The sequence below is a fragment of the Oncorhynchus gorbuscha genome, unplaced genomic scaffold, assembly GCF_021184085.1.
Source record: "Oncorhynchus gorbuscha isolate QuinsamMale2020 ecotype Even-year unplaced genomic scaffold, OgorEven_v1.0 Un_scaffold_1465, whole genome shotgun sequence".
In the NCBI taxonomy this organism is placed as follows: domain Eukaryota; kingdom Metazoa; phylum Chordata; class Actinopteri; order Salmoniformes; family Salmonidae; genus Oncorhynchus; species Oncorhynchus gorbuscha.
Genome location: NW_025746238.1, coordinates 1 through 305, shown reverse-complemented (window position 1 = coordinate 305; position 305 = coordinate 1).

Here is a 305-nt window from a genome sequence, read left to right as displayed (position 1 = left end):
GGGGCAGAGTCACCGCGCTGGAGACTGAGCTCAAGTAAGTCTGTGTGGGTTGTGTTTCCAAGTCTGACACTCTACCTGTTTCACATGTTAGATTACTATGTATCTCCTTTCTCCTAGATGTGACTCTTCTTCTGAACCAGCCCAATTCTCTCTGTTCTCCTCCACTCCCTCCAGACCTCTTTCCTGTTCCCTCTGTTCTCTCCACTCCTCCAGACCTCTTTCTGTTCTCCTCCACTCCCTCCAGACCTTTCTGTTCCTCTGTTCTCCTCCCTCCAGACCTTTTCTGTTCTCCTCCACTCCCTCCA